This window comes from Tiliqua scincoides, chromosome 7, assembly GCF_035046505.1.
Source record: "Tiliqua scincoides isolate rTilSci1 chromosome 7, rTilSci1.hap2, whole genome shotgun sequence".
Lineage (NCBI taxonomy): Eukaryota > Metazoa > Chordata > Lepidosauria > Squamata > Scincidae > Tiliqua > Tiliqua scincoides.
The window spans coordinates 71,636,584-71,653,167 of record NC_089827.1 but is presented as its reverse complement, the minus strand read 5'-3'; the positions used below and the strand labels follow the sequence as shown (position 1 = coordinate 71,653,167).

The following is a 16,584-nucleotide window of genomic DNA, read 5'->3' as shown; positions in this document are numbered from 1 at the left end:
CTTAAAAAGCCAGGCTCTCTGATTATCAGAAGTAACTCTTAAGGCATGTGTTGCTTCTGCTGAAACAGGCTATCACCAATTAAGCATGGAAATACAGTATATATCCCCAGACAATAAGACAACCATCCAAAGGTGAGGCTGAATTTTTGTAGCCTTCTTGATTAGCAGCTTCTGTAGTTAATAGGAGAATTCATCACAAGGTGTTGTGCAAATTACAAGGGGGTGTCCCTTTTCCTAGCCTCTTGGTTAATTCTTTCCCTATTTGTTGTTGTATGACATGTGCAGACTCATATTGGATATTGCATGTTTTAGCTGGTAACCATGCTCTGTTTGAAAAATCTGCTGAAGGTTTGTGAAAGGAGACTAATGGCATTCTGTGCGACACAGGAAACCAGAGATGCTAAAATTAACTGTTCATTGACCAGTTGCTTGGTAAAGCAAATCTACGCAGCAGGTGGTGAAAATCTTTTCAGAGCTATGCAAATAATTCAAGTTGATATTCCTTTGTGGGGTTTCTGCTACTGTTTTCGTACTTGTTAAAGGATCCATTGACATTCAGAAATCTATTTCACTAGCATAAAAGCCCTAGTCAAGTTTGCTCCTGAACTGCGGTGGGTGGCATACTTGAAAAAGAGATATGCAAGGGATATTCTGCTGATACAGCTCAGTAATGAGAGAGAGAGAGAGAGAGAGAGAGAGAGAGAGAGAGAGAGAGAGAGAGAGCTGAAGAAGAATGTGAAAAATAGGGCCCTATCCTGAACAGGGCCCAATCCTCTAAGGGCCCAATCCTGAACAGTGTACACCAGCTCACCGCCAGTGCGCACTGTCACAAATATGCCATAAAGCACATTTGCAAGCCCACACCATGGGCCCTGCACTGGAGTTAGCCCAGCACAAGCCCATGCTGGGCCAGCTCTGGTGTTGGACCCACATTCTGCTACCCAGTGGTTGCCCAACCACCAGGCGGTGGAGAGGTGAGTCGGGGTGTGGGGGGAGTCAGGGAGGAGGTGTTCTGGGGCAGGGCGAGGTGGGGGAGGGCAGGGAGAGGGCAGGAGGGAGGCATGGTGGGGGAAGGAGCGGGGCAGGAGGAGGGCAGGATCCTGAGCCCTATGTTGGGCCGCACAGTCCAACACAGGACTCTCAGATTCTGTGCCGGCTCAAGAGCCACCACAGAATTGAGTAGCTCCATTGTGGGGTTACTTCCCTTACTTGGGGGAAGAGGACGAAATTCTCCTTTTCCCGAAGAGGCGGTGGCAGCTGCCTGGAGCACACTGGATGCCACGGCAGCCATTTTGGCGCCACGGCAGCCCTGCACTCCAGGCAGCTCAGGATTGGGCTCAGGAGCAACGTACTGGAACTGCAACCCACCTTGGCCCCTGGTTCTGCTGTCGTGACCCAAAACGGGCCTCCAGATGCAACTGGCAGTTATGTTCATGAAACTGTAAGTGATGCATAAGTTACTTCTAGAAGGGTTTTGAGGCCCACGGGAACAGTTTCTGGAGGTGGGTCGCAACCTGGAAGTGACCTTCAGTTGTGTCTGTTTGGCCTCGGACTGTGACCCACCAAGTGGGTTGTGACCCACCGTTTGAGCTATGCTGTTGTAGGTCACTTAGTACCTTCAGTAGGTGCAAGGTATTGGTTTAGATTACCTCTTTCGTGTAATAACTGCAAGTTTCACGTGATAATTTGGTTGCATGAAATCTCATGGCTGGTTATGGCAATCAGGATAGACGTCTGTAGCCCAAGAGTTCCAAAAAATTTAGAGGCATTCCACAGTATGGAATGCAGGGCAAGATCTTCCTTCTGTCCTACTTTAAGCTCTCCCTTTGTTCCTTTTTTGTTTCTGGAAAGGTGATGGACCACTTCTTTAGCTTGGGGGTGCAAGCATCTTCATAGCCAAAGTTGTTTGAGGGTTAGCCATAAGGTTATTACCTCTTCCACTCAAACAGCCTGGTTGGGGGAGAGTCTGGTGCCAGCCTGGATAACTTTCCATGGACCTTTTTCATGGGGAAATGAGCACTCTCCTCAAATACTTCTGCATTTAAATCATATGCATCACATAACAAGGGACAAAAAATATACAGTGGACGTACTGTATCCACGGATTTCGGGTCAGTGAATTTCATTATCTGAGGGTCCCTGAACCTGCAGGTTGGACTCACATGGACCCTTCAGAGGTGAGGGGAGCTATTCTCCCTTTACCTCCAGAGGGTGTTCTGAGGGCCAGGGGCCCTCTGGGAGGCCTTAGAATAGTGATTTTTGGATTTTCAACCACACACATTGGTGTGCTGCAGATTGTCCACAGGTGTGCCGCGGTAGTTTGGGGGAATGTCATTTATTAATAGGGCCAATATTGGGGGATGTGATATCTGTGCCAGCAACATGGTGTGCCATGGTGTGTCAATTTATTGACAATTGTCAATAAACCGATGGTGTGCCTTGACAATTTTTACTCTTTGTCAGTGTGCCATGAGATGAAAAAGGTTGAAAATTACCGCCTTAGAAGTTCATTTCTGGTTTTACGGAAAAACCAGAAGTGACATTTTAAAGCCTTGGAAGGAGGGCCGGGGATGGTTAGGGCTCCCCCCTGAGCTCCGCCTCATCTCTGGAAGATTACAGAGTGACGTGGATCAGAATGTGTAAGTTTTCATTAAAGTAATATGTAGTAGAGTCAGGATATGCCTCTCTTCTATCTCCAAGCATGCAAGTAATATGTATCTTTAGCTACTACCGTTTGCAGTGCTGAGGGCCTGGTTAAAGATGTGATTGTTGCCAATTTCTTGGGAATGGGAATCCCAGCAATGTCAAAGTCACTATGCACATAAGGGAAACAAAATACCCAAGTTCTGCAGAGTAGCATTTAATTTCAGAAGAAGAAATAGCTCAAAATTTAGGAGATTAGTTTAAAAGAGAACCGAAAAGAACTATCAGTCTGGAAAGGGTACAACTAAGTCCTAGGAGATGCCAGCATAGTTAAATGGCAGGGTTAACAAGACAAAAGGAAGACAGGCAGCCCAAAACTATCCTCCCCCCCCCCCACTGAGCAATACGAAAACAGCCTCTGCTGCATCCTGTGTGGGAAAAGAAGCTGTTGTAGGTCTCCCCAAGGTACAGGGACGTTTGTCCACTTGCCCCAGGAGTAAGACCTAGCAGTCACAATGAGGCTACTCAGGTCTGTGCCAGCAAAATAGCTGGTGCGTATCCAAGCAGCTCCCTGTTGGAAATCAGGCTCAGGAAGGGGGACAGAATATGGGGGATCAGTAGCATAGCTGAGGAGGGTCACAGGACCCTGGGCTGCGGTCTTTCTGCCCCCTCATTCACTCCTATGCCCCCTCCAAATTTGGCCGAAGCTGCACTTGGGTTACATCCAGGAGGTTGTTTTGAGGCTTTAAAACATCACTTCTGGTTTTGTGAAACCGGAAGTGACCTTTTCAAGGCTTCTAGAGGTCTTTGAAGGCCTTCTGAGACCCAGGGAGGCTGCACACAGAAACCTTCCGGATATGATCTGGGGAGGCTTCAGAACATTCTCCAAGTGTGACCAGATGCAGCTCTGGTCACATTCGGGGGGGGGGGGGTGGCTTTGAAAGGTATACACTGGGGTTGCACACTGCTGTGGCAGAGGCCTTTGCTGCTGATGGAGGCCTCTGTGGGACTGATCCTCCCCATCTCTGTCCTCTCCCTGCCCTGTTACACCCTCTCCCCACCTCCGTTCTGTCCTCCTGGCAGCCTGCAGCCTCCATTCTGCCCTCCTGGTGGCCTGCAGCCTCTGTTAAGCCTCCCTGGCTGCCTGTAGAGTCCTTACCTTCCCCAGCAGGTGCAAGCCTTCAGCTAGCACCAGCAGGCTGGCACAGGCTTTTCTGCTGGTGCCACGATTGTCTGCAATGCTACAACATGCCTTATGGAAAATCTGTGACAATGCACATGTTTGTCCTGCCAGCAGTAGCTGCCCTTAATCAAATGAGGAAAATTTTAAAAAAAAACAAAACCCAGTAACTTCCAAAGCAGATGTTTGTTGATGAGAAAGGCAGTAAAGAAGAAACTTGAGGAGAAAATTGCTGAAGATCATTCTTGAAATGTTTCAGGAGTAGAAAATCAGCAAGGGAGGTGGTTGGACCATTAGATGACACAAGAGTGAAGAAATTACTCAAGAGACTAGGGTGATAGCACAGAGGCAGTGCTAGCAATGATTCCATCATGGTTCAGTTTTAAAGATGTCGGAGACCTATATCTGAATCATTGTTTTGCAGGAGCGTTTGAACATCAGCGTCCAATACTGGGGACAAAGGATGAAGTCTTGCAGCATAATCATAGAATCCTAGAGTTGGAAGGGACCTAAAAGTCACTTAGTCCAACCCCCTGCATATAGCAGGAAATCCTCCTGCAGCATCTCAAGCCTCCGCTTGAAGATTTCCAGTTAGGAAGAATCCACCACCTCCTTCAGCAATCTGTTCCACTGCCGAACCGCCTGAAAAAATCAGGAATTTTTTTCCTCATGTCCAGTTGGAATCCTATGAGTGTCTACTCAGAAGTAAGTCCCATTGTGTTTAGTGGGGCTTACTCCCAGGAAAATGCGCATAGGATTTTAACCTTAAAAATTAAGATCCATGAAAAATTAACAAGTTACCAGAGTTAGGCAGAATTCACCCAAGAGTCCTTAACTCAAGTGTGCAATTGGTGATAATACATGCAGAGGATTGAAAGGTAACGAGTGTAACACCAATTGTTAACTGTTAATTACAGTACATAGGAAAGAAAAAAAAAAACAGGCCTAACTGGGCAAGAGTTCCCATGGCTTCACAGAAAATCCTGCATCTAAAACTTTTAGAATTATTTGACTGTATTAGCAAGTGTGTTGATGGGGCAATCAGGTGGACATTACACACTTGAACTTTCAATAAGTCCTTGACAAAACCCCTCACAAATGCTCTCTGTAAACTTCGCAAAAGAATAAATCATCATGAATCAGTCACTGGTTTAAAGAGCAATGAAATGTCTTTTGTTATCTTGAAGACTAACAAATTATTTTATCTTGCATATTTTTAAGCTTGTTACAGGATTGGGTCTTATTTCCTGTTCTCAAGCAAATTTACTTTGAAATAGAAATGTTTTGCACATGTGCATGCACAGAGAGAGAGAGAGAGAGAGAGAGAGAGAGAGAGAGAGAGAGAGAGAGAGAGAATCTGGTATCCACAGTTTCAGTTATCCACAATTCTCTGAGGCCCCCCCCATACCCCCTGCCTCCCCATACACCCATTACCTTCCTGCTTTCTTCATTAACAAGCAATCATTTTTCTTGCTTTTACAGATGCTTCAAGAGAAAAACTACAAGCAGGCAGGCATCCTGCATGCTAGGGGGACGCAGTCAGAATGTTAACAGGAAGCAGGAGCTGTCATGCTTCCTGTTAAAGTTTGCTTTTTCTCCTCCCCTTCCCATGCAGCCTCTTTGCCTGCATGTTATGTCTGTGAAAAGAAGAAACATGACTATTTGTTAATGAAGATAATGGAAAGTAATGGGCATGGGGAACCGTGGAGCGTTGCACCTATAAGATTCTTTTATATCCACGGTTTCCATATCTGTGGGGCAGCCAGAACAAATTTAGCTTTATGCGTCTGATGAACTGGCTATGAAAAGTTAGAATAAATTTGTAGTATCTAAAGTGCATCAAGACAGTCTATTGTTTTTGTTGACAAAGCATGACCTGGAATACTGCCTTGGTTCTGCCACTTCTACACAATAAAAAAAAAAAAAAGAAGTCAATTACCATGCTCCTTGCATGGCTTCTTCCATTGCAGGAGTGCAGGTCTTCCTTGTTTGATTTACGTGGACCACACAGATGAAGGAGCTTCTTTGTTCACATGGTCCCTGTAAATCAAACTGGAAGTCCTGTTCTGAAATTTTTGAAGAAAGGAGTACAGTAAGGAAGTGGCTAATCCTCTTTCTGCTTGCTTTTAGTGGGCAGAAACAGATTAGTAAGGGTTGCATCAGTAGCAGGTTGGAAGGAGACTCAGTGAAGGGCACTCCCAATCTGCCACCCACTTACCCCTGCAATCTTCTGCTGTCCTTGTGCTACACACTACTATGATTAGTCCATAGGAGCAAATAGGTCAATAGCCTTCTACAGCCAGCCCCTCTGGAAGCTGATTAAAGAATGTGAAGCAGAGGGTAGGTGAATCATTAGGTTTGTGGGCAAAGCTTTGTTTGTTAGTTAACTGGTTGTTCTGCAAATGAAGGGTTGTGGAAGCATAAGACCTAGAGCAACCTTCTCTGATTATAGGGAAGACAAGGTGAATGTCATGGAACTGTCAGGTCATTGGTGAAATATCTCTAAGTAAAGAAGGATATTTTTAGCCCAATCCTAGCTTGTGCTAGAACAGGCAAGCCAGCCCTGAGGGCTTCCTCGGCCTCCTAATGCCTTGAAAATCATTAAAATGTGACTTTTTTCTACTGCGAGGTTCAATCTAAGCCTGGTAGAGGCTGCAGACAAACATGTGCGATCTCTGCTGGGCTCAGATGACCCAGGGTTCAGAGTTCTCCTTGCCTCTGGATGGGGGCCCCTTGGACCTGATCCCCAGATAAGTGTACCCATGGATATGGGGGCCCATGTATCAAGAAGCAGTTCAGACAAATCACCACACATGCAATTGGGCAACAGTAAGTTGGATGGGGGGCTTGCCTACCCATGCTCTTTTCCAACGCAATTGAGGTTGGTGGTCAGAGTATCATTCGAACCAGCTTTTTAAGATTCTGAATTGTAAAAACTGCAATGCCTCCAATGATACTGGAGAAGGTGGCATTGAGCCATGTACCCTGTCCTAGAAAATAGAACATGCATTTATATCCTACCCTCCAACATCGTTTGAAGCAGTTTATTCCATCACCACCATCCAGCATAACATCAATTAAAGGGGAAAGAATTAAAATAGCGTAACACTTACAGCCCAATCCTATGCATGTCTATTCAAAAGTAGGTCCCATTGAGTTCAATGGACTTATTCCCAGGAAAGTGTGGATAGGATTGCAGCTCTGAAAAAGCAGAGCTTCAGGTTAAACCGGTTTGGGTAGGAATCCAGTGTAGATTAAAACCTTGGAAACAATAGTTAAGCTGGTCTGTCAAGAGTGTTAAAAGGCTCTTTTAAAAGCACCATTGCACATCTCCTCCCGTGACACAGAAGGGATTTGCATTCTAACCAGTCATGACAATGAAGAACTTTCTCCAGGTCTCATGTACACTTTAAAATTGCTATTTGACAGTTCTCCTTTTTCATCTCTGTCTTGGTTGAACTGTCAGACAACAGGTTCTCGAGGGGACGCTGTGTCACCAAAAGGGACACCATGAATAAGTGCTAGTTGCAGCATGAAATATTTCTTCTCAATTCTTCTTTAAAAAAAAAAAAAAAAAGGCCAGTAATTAACATATTGGTTTCCTGTGAAATATTTCAAATCTGGAAACACTTAAAGTGTTAGTGTGGCTTCTATGCAAGGAGTCTGCTTCTTATTAAAGGGATATTGTCAAGGCTAGCAGTTAGGTTAGTCATCCTTGTAAGACTTTGTTTTTAGAAGGAAATGTTTAGCTTCAGAGAAGTAAAATCTTCAAAGCTCCACACAGATTAAATCATGAAATGTCCAAATCTATAAATACCCTCATGATATTGGTGGTGAATTTCACAGAATGTTGATTTTTTTTTTCCTTAACAACAAAATTGCAAGAAAATATATGCTCTCTTTAAGGAAAGGGTCTGTGTTAGCATTGGGAAACCAGTGTAGTGGTTAGAGTGGCAGACCGGGACTGTGCAGGTTAAATACCTATTGAGTCAAAAAGCCTTTTGGCAGACCCTGTGCTAGTCATCCAGTTCAACCACTGGAAGAGAAAATGAACCATGTGTTTCATCCCCAGCTCCTCAGAGGCAGGAAAAAGCATGACAAAGTCAATGAAGGATTTGAAAGCCAATGAGAAATGTTTTCCAAGACATTATTTTACTCCATGGTTCCTATACAAATCATAGATTTTTCTCCTTTATTTCATAATAAAAGGCTTGTTCAGGAACTAATGTCCACATCTTCTGTCCATGGAATTGTAAGCATGTAAATTAGAACACTGTTCAGATAAGAAGTCTACTCTACATCCTGCCTATACAGAGATACCAGCAAAGGGACTTTCTCCTTTGCTTTCCTGGAAGAGGCCATGGCATGGCTGCATCCTTTGCTGAATGTGGTGCCCTTGCATTGAAATGGAGATTCCACATATATTGGTCACTTTAGAGCTTGTATATGAGAATGGTTTAAGACAGGGGTGCTCAATAGGTGGATCGCGATCTACCGGTAGATCGCAAGGCAAAATGAGTAGATCGCGGAGCCATGTCTCTCCAAACTGTTAATATGTCAGTTTTGTCTAGTGACTAGATGAAACTGACATATTTAGCTGACACTAAACTGAAACTGACACTTTAGCTGCTCTTCAGGCATGCAGCAACAAAACTGACGAAACTGACTAGACTCCAGCAGGGGCTCCATACATTAAAGGGGGTGTCTGTCAGACACTTCCTTCCCCCCTGGTAGAACTCCGGGCCTTGCTGGGTTTCAAAGTAGCTCTCGAGCCAAAAAAATGTGAGCACCCCTGGTTTAAGACCTTAGGTCATAAGAACATAAGAAGAGCCCTATTGGATCAGGCCAAAGGCCCATCTAGTCCAGCTTCCCGTATCTCATAGTGGCCCATCAGATGCCTCAGGCAGCACACAGGACAAGAGACCTGAATCCTGTTGTCACTCCCCTGCAAGGTCAAGACTGCTATGGGATTCCCCGTTCCCATATGAGCCTACCCAGATCTTCATGTGATGCTCTGGTCCCCTTAACGTTTGAAGTATAATGGGGAGCTACCAGAGACAGAGATTTTGCAGTGTTGTTCCCCCACAATAAGCACACCTGACATTCCTGATTTGTTAGAGAAGATTAGGGGCCATTTTTATTGAAGTCATTACTGCAAATATATTAATTTGCTATGGGTCCTGCCCCGTTGGTCAATCTCCGACGTGTAGGCACCTAAACTGGAGAAGGCCATGAAAGTCTGAGTCTGTCCTGTGGGCATGGCCATCCTGGCTCAGAATTCAACATCATAGTCTCTCTCAGCTTCTTCACAGTCAACCCCTGGCAATAGGAAGTCAAGGAAGCAGAATTGCCTTTCCAGCCCTGTACCAGAAGGTCACTAGGGCTTGCATTACAATTCAGGCTTGAGGGTCTGCCAGCCTGCATTCCTGTGCTGGAAGGTAACTTGAAACCAGTTCTGGCTGTGCCTCTTAACTCTCGCTCACCTAAGGACAAACACCTTTAGACCCCTATCTCTCATCCCTGCCTGCACAATTCTGCCAGTCATGGCCATCCTGGCATAGCACCTCAGGCAGGCACACACAGTCTGGTGTAAGTGGAAAAAAACTACACTCTCACACCAATTTGGGCATGTGGCAAAAATTCCTTCCAGCCCCCAAGAAGGCAACCAGCAACGCATCAGACGATGAAGGAAAAAAGAGGGTGGAAGGGTGACCTTCATCTCTGTGTGATCAATGACTAGGTCTCCTTTCATTAGTAGTTCCCAAACCTTTAATGACCTGCAGACCACTGAGGCAAAAATTGGAATCATTGTGGACCACATGCAGCCCCCACCCCTCCCCCTCCATCTAAAAATTACAATTCAATTTGTAATAATTTGAGAAGGTTTATTAGAGATGTATTAGATTTATTATTTATAGAGAAGATTTTGTTCCCCGCTGTGGCTGCAAGTGGTTAGTTCTCTGCCTTCTCTGGATGGTCCATGGGGGAGCATCTCCTGAGCGAGCACTGCCCCTTGGGCTACCTGAGAGGGCAGAGAATAGACCACCCACAGATGCAGCCCTTCAGCCCTCTCTGGTGGTTCATGGGGGAGCATTTGCTCAACGAGATGATCAAAGGCGATCTTATTTTTTCTGAGGGTCTCATGGACCACATGTAGTTCACGGACCACAGTTTGGAAACCAGTGCCTTAAACGGTCAGCAGCCCCTTTGACACAGAGCCAGTCCTGATCCTCCCATCTCCTTTCATGTGCTGAAATGGGGGAGCACTACAAGGTAGCCCTGCATGCACATGCATACTGCTGGAGTGTTATTTCGGCGGCAGTGCCAAGACTTTGAAACTCCCTCTAAAGGGAGTTCACTCCCCCCCCCCCATTGTTAAGTTTCTGACACCAAGTTAAAGTGTTTTATTTCAGAGATTTCTTTCAGAGGTTTAATGGTCTCTTGGTTTTTATTTCTGCTGCCAGTCATTGCTTTTTGGTTTTGGTTGGTTTTATTGTTTGTTAAGTTGATGAGTAGATTATTTTGTGCATTGGGTCTAACCTGCCTTGTGGAGCCTGCACTTGAAAGTCAGGATACAAATGGTTTAATTACATTCAGTCACACATGCAGGCATAAAATGTATTAGCTGCAAATCATAGTCATTCATACCCCAATCCTGTGTTCGGCGGCACGGTTCCGTGTCGCTGAGCACTGTCACAAATGTGCCGTAAGGCACGTTCGCCAGCCTCACCGCCAGGCTCCCTCCCGTGCTAGCTCAGTGCTGGCTGGTGCTGGGCTAGCACCGGGCGGTCGCCCAGCTTCCGTGGCTGGGCGGTAGGCGGGGCACGGTAGGCGGGGGCTGGGGTGGGGGCAGGGAGGAGCCGTTCCAGGGAAGGGGGAGGCTGGGGGGGGCAGAGAGAGGGCAGGGAGGAGGCGTGACAGAGAGGAGTGATGCAGGGAGGGGGCAGGCTGGAGGCGTGCCTGGGGGAGGGATGGGAGGCGGGTCCACGTGGCTCTGCAGAATCCAAGGCGTTCATGTAGGGCTGCGCACCCTACACAGTGCCTTTAAGGTCGATGGTAAAGTGAGTAGCCCCATTGCAGGGCTGCTTACCTTACTTGGGAGAAGGGGATGAAAGTCCCCTTCTTCAGACATTCCTTCTTTGGGAAGAAGAAACTATTCCCATAATTTGGATTCCCAGTAAGTATTTTGAATAACTTTGAAAAGTTTTGACTATCCCTCTTATCAGGGTCCTGTAAGAACTGATGTTCTGAGTCAAATTAGGGATGGATCTGAGCCCCAGCTGGAGAAAAGGAAATGTTACATATCAAAAATGGCTACCTTTATATTGCTGAAGGGATCCTATTCTAAAGAACCTCAATGCCTTTGGCTATTGAAGGTATGTGGTAAGCGCTATGAGGTGACATAGAAATATTCTTTTAAATGCACCCTTCCCTAATGCGTTTTACTTTTCTCTTCAGATTTTGAAGGGCTCAAACCATGTGCTTGCTTCTGGTGTGAAACCACAGGAGTAAAAATGTGTTTATGTTTGCTTTAGACATTAAATAATTATATTACAGAAAGACAGAGTCAAGAGTGGAGGGATGTACAGGTGAATGTCACTTAACGGCATTCCAATCAGTGACAGATTGCATATACAATGGTCTGTCACTGATCCCTGTGCTTCCTAAGCCTCTGGAGCGAAGAGAGCTGTGCTCCCCTTACCACTGGAGGCTTTTTTGAGCCCCGCAGAGGCCACACGCATTCGTCTGCAGCCTCTGCAGAGCTCAGAATAGCCAGTTCAGCAAAAAAAACTGCACAGCTCCCCTTGGCTATGGAGGCTTTAAAAAGGTGACATCTAATGACAACGTCACTTAATGACTGGGAACAGGGAGCACATCCCCATTGTTAAGCGATGTTTACCTGTATTGAAGTTACCTGCATGGCTGACTGTATGTATTGCACCTACATTGATTGATCTGAAGCTTTCTAGAACTGGCACACTTTTCAACAAGTATACAAACAATGACTAAGCACTTGTTGCAATTACGCACTTACTTTCTGAACATATTCATCTGATTTGGACGGTATGTTACATTCAGGCTAAGTTCATATGGATAGAACCTTACCAAGACAATAGTGTCAGAAATATTCCAGGCACACCTGTTGTTGACCACAAGAATGAACAGATTTCTCTCCGGAGAACAGAAGGATTAGAACAGTTTGCCTGTTTCATCGCAGTATATTTTAAAGCTCTTTTTAAAGGAAATGCATTAGTGTACTAAAGATACAAAGTATGCCTAGAATGCCTCCGCTGTTGAAAATAGCATCAGCAGGAACATCCTCCTCTCCAATGTATATTATTAAAGCAAAATACAAAACCAAGTGGAAACTGCACCGGGGGAAATGATTCAATGACACATGTCTGTGTTCTGTGAATAGCAGGGGGACCAGATTCCTAAGGCAGTGGTTCTCAAACCTTTTAACACCAGGACCCACTTTTTAGAATGACAGTCTGTCAAGACCCACCAGAAGTGATGTCATTAACCCAGAAATGATGTGATGAGCTGAAGTGATCTCATCAAGCAGGAAGATTTTTAACAGTCACCATATGACAAAATCGATCAATTAATTAAAAGTTATACTTACTATAAAGTTTAAAAAAAAATTTAAAGTAAAGAAGAATCCTCCCAAGCAGTTACTGATGTATTTAAAAAAAAATTCCCCAAACATCCTAAAGGCTGCAATCCACACTTACCTGGGAGTAAGCTCCATTGACTATCACTGTTAAAAACATGTACAGAGTAGCCTGTTAAAGGACAGATCTGTAACATTTTCCCCAGTGCAGTCACATTCCATGGTAGCATCAAGTCTAATATATTACAAATAAAATACACATTGAAATGAATGGGGGCCCACCTGCAATTGGCTTGTGTCCCACCTAGTAGCTTCCAACCCATAGTTTGAGAAACACTGACCCTAAAGAAGACTTTGTTGTTTTATGAGCTTTGAAATGGGGCCCAGCTCAGCTCCATGTTTGAGGAGGTACCTTGCATTCCCTACTGGCTTGTGACTGTGACTCACCTGTGGCTCTTGTTTTCTATTCATCTCCAGCAGCACTTCTCACACTAGTTCCCAACTGGCTGACCACATTTTCCCCCCACAATGCCCTGACATAATCCCATGGGGGAGTTTAGCATGTTGAGGCCTCCTAGAGGGAAGGGGACATCTGTTTCTTGCCCCTGCTTCTGCCATGGGTCAACTCGGACTTGTCCATGTTGACCCATGAAGGTAGATCAGGCCTGGGTTGGGGGTCAGGATTTGACAAGCTGTGCTACCACCAAACCTTTCCCCTTCTTGGGCCCAATCTGCCATCCACACCACTCCATCTCCTCATTATTCCACTGGCTCCCTGACACCCTCCCAATCTCTACATAGCCTTAACTGCACTGGCAGGCATCTTTGGTCCATTTTTGCCTTGATCTGTTTGCCTGCATCAGCAACCAGGCTCTGCGCTCTGGTGGTATCACATTTGTAACAGCTGCAAAAAGCACTGTGCCAACATAATGCATGTTCTGCTGGCATAATGCACCCATAGGACTGGGCCGTGAGAGTGTGCTTCTGTGGTAAGCCCTGCTGGGATGTTGGGCCCTCAGAAGGTTTTCAGTGCTGCTGTTGACACTGACATCAATGGGTTCAAGATGTAGCAAGTGTGTTTTCCTCTCCTGGTAATGCTATAGTGAGTGAAATTGTTTTGTCTTGGGAGTTAACCTACATGTGCATATTAATCAAGTGTTAAAGACTTCGTGGTATATATAGGTTGAGACTAATTATTTGCCTGGGTTCTGTTCCAAGCACTTTTTTGGATGTTTTTTTGGAAGTTTTTTGGATGGCAAAAAGCGCACTATAGCAAATCAATTTAAAAAACAAAGTTTCTTTGCTCCTGTGATTTAAAAACAGCCTTGCTGACCTTTGTGATGTTAAGATAGAGTCATTAAGATGACAATCCAACGATCAGTCTCTCTCAGAGTGCTTAGAAAGACTTCACTCAGATCCCTCCCTTCACCAATCCAAAGGGATCACCTTTCTTTCACTGCTCAGGGGGAAGGGAGGGGTCTGCTGGAGAGAGAAGGATTGATGGATTCTCAGCCAGCTGCCCTCTCTCTCTCATTAAGGAGGCTACTGTTAAAGGACTGATCAGTTTTTAAACTGATTTTAAAGGGGTGCATTTTCCCCCTTCTCCAGGGATCAGCACATTCCTTTTCATTTGCAGGAGCCATTCGTGTTGAGTCAAATCCGTGTATAAAAAATCCATGTATAAATAGGCTGGACCTGTACAACTTTCAGAGTTTAGAAGGCATGTTGAACATGTTCAGCGACACCATTAAAAAAAAAATCTGCACGAGGAAATTGGATCATATCATCAACAATGATTCTCACCTTACCTTCTGCCTGAGAGTGCTAGCTTGGTTTATTTGGAGGGTTTGGAGGGTTATTTTTTAACACATGGGTATATTCAAACATGCGCCCACAACCTGTGTTCAGATACGGGCAGATGAGGAAATGTATACAATGATCTGTAAGAACATGTAATGGTAGGCCTGTATCTGCTTTAAAAGGAACAGACATTTTGTTGCTTTTGGAATGTTGTCACACTTTTCAACATGTTTGTATTAAATGTTAATGGTGACTTGGAATTGGATGTTAGTGTAGTTATCTTAGAAGCACTTTGCATCGCAGGAACCTTTGTTGAAATCAATGCAGTTACCACTCACACAAGAACTTTAAAGATCACTTCCAGACCCAACTACACATCTCAAACAAATGTGTATAACAACACACATAGTTTGTGTGGCTCTCTCCTGTTTTATAATAATAATAATAATAATAATAATAATTAATAATAACTAGTAATTTATATACCACCTTTCTGGTCATCGGATTACTCCTCTGACTTTATTCAAGGCGGTTTACATAGGCAGGCGTTTCTAAATCCCTCAAGGGGATTTTTGCAATCATAAAGGTTCTCTCTTTCAAGAACCAACATTTCAGATGGATCTTCCTGGTTTGGTCTCTCTTCTGGCCTCCAGTTCTTCCATGCAGGCTGACAAGCAGCTCCATCTCTCACATGGAGGGTAGCCAAGACGCTTCTTCCTCACACCAAGAGCAGGTGGAATCACTCCGCTGGGCTTGTCAGCTGCTTCAAGGTCTTGCCATTCTCAGCCGTTCAGGGAGCTGCTGGTGTCCTCGAACTGGCGACCTTCTGATGTTAACTTCTGGCTAATGGAGGCTCTAACCTCTAGACCAGACCTCCTGCCCTTTTACTGTATTTATGATATTTTGAATTATTTTATTGTAATTCTTGTATTTTAATTCTTATAGTTATCTACCTTGGGGACCCATGTTATGGGAGGAAAGGTGGGATATAAGTATTTTAAACAAATAAACACAAAGAATCATTTTCTTTTTCATATATAGCGTCACTAAGAGATACCAATTTTGTGTGCAAGAGTAGCAGGCAGGGGGAGAGGAAAAAAATGCACAGCCCTTACCCCGTTAGGTATTTGTTCACTCCATATTAACCCTCATCTCCTTTTGCACCACAGAGACCCAGGCACATGTATTCTTGCAAAAATGTGCTAGAATCTCACAGAATACAAAGTAATTGGGGAGGAGAATTTTGAAGTGTAAACATGTCTGGTGGAGAAAGGGTTAAGCACTTACTTTTACTGCTACTCCTCCTCTTCCCCCCCCCCTTTGACAGACATTTCTAAAATTATGGATGGGAGGTATATTGTTTCATTTCAAAGCACTAGAACAAGGACATACAATCGAAAAGGAGCAGGAAGGTTCAAGATAATCAGTATATATTCGCAAAACAGATCAACATATGCAATTTATGCGATGCTATGATATGCAGATTTTGAAAATTGCCAGATCAGTGCTTCCCAAATTCCTACAAGTGAGTTGGGAACAGAGTTATCTTGGGGATCGTGTTGCTGCCTTTCCTCCTCCCCACCCCTGAAAGGGACATAGGCCAGTGCTTCCCTGGCTGGTGGGTATTTCCCTTGCTGGTGGGTCACAACCCACCAGTTTGGGAACCACTGGGTTTGTTGAATTCATGGAGAGTAGGTTATTCACTGTTATTTGTTACCCTGCACATGCTGGATCTCATCTGATCTTGGAAGGTAAGCAGGGTCAGGCCTAGTTAGTACTTGGATGGGAGACTGCCCGGTGCTGTAGGCTTATACCATAGTCTTTCCAGACTGAAGGTTGCCAATCATAAATCTCTGTATTCCAGAAGTAATATCCCTCTGATTACCAGATGTTGGGAACAAGCTCCAGAAAAGCCTGTTTGGGACTTTCTGTGTGTTGAAATTAAAATTCTGGTTTGATGGACTCTTGCCTGATGCAGCAAGCCAATATGATATTCTACAGCAGGGGTGCTCAATAGGTGGATCGCGATCTACCGGTGGATCGCAAGGCAAAATGAGTAGATCGCAGAGTGCTGACCCCCCCCCTTTCAGGTGCCTCTGGGAGGAAACGCCGGGAGTAAGGCCCATTGTACTCAATGGGCCTTACTCCCAGGTAAGTGTGGCTAGGATTGCAGCCTCACAGCCTAATCCTAGGCATGTCTACTCAGGAGTAAGTCCTGTTATACTCAGTGGGGCTCAAGGTACACCAACATACATTGTACACATAAATGTTATATGTTATGATGGCGCGAACATTGTAAAAAAAACTCTGGTAGATCTCCGGGCCTTGCTGGGTTTCAAAGTAGCTC

The 16,584-nt window shown here is 44.9% G+C and overlaps 1 protein-coding gene across 2 annotated transcripts in view; it reads left to right on the top strand.

Moving 5' to 3' along the window:
- Nucleotides 1-16,584, top strand: part of NAV3 (neuron navigator 3) — a 305,431-nt gene that overhangs the window by 78,245 nt on the left and 210,602 nt on the right. The window lies entirely within an intron of this gene.